Genomic DNA, 360 nt, shown 5'->3' with positions numbered 1-360 from the left:
CCATTTTTTGACTCCTGACACAGAAATAAAAGGAAAAGGAATGTTTTTCCTCGCAGTTTAAAAGATCAAGTAACTAATGAACCAACATCGATTTACCGAACATTATCAACAATGAGGTCAAGTCAGCTGCCAAGAATTTGTCGTCGGTCCCTATTCTTAAGAAATTGAGGAACGAAAGTGAACCTTGGCGTTTCTGTATTGTTTCAGGGTACGGAATGTGAGCTGGATTGCATTGATTCCGACTTTCACGTATTTAGGGCTCTGGATTTTCCCTGTGTTGCATATCTGGTTTATATATCAAGGTATATACTTACGTGTTTAATACTATTTGTCTATATTTACATATGTGTGTGTGTATGT

Source organism: Penaeus monodon, chromosome 22 (genome assembly GCF_015228065.2).
Source record: "Penaeus monodon isolate SGIC_2016 chromosome 22, NSTDA_Pmon_1, whole genome shotgun sequence".
Taxonomy (NCBI): Eukaryota; Metazoa; Arthropoda; class Malacostraca; order Decapoda; family Penaeidae; genus Penaeus; species Penaeus monodon.
The sequence above is the reverse complement of the archived record's forward strand: the minus strand, read 5'-3'. Positions refer to the sequence as shown.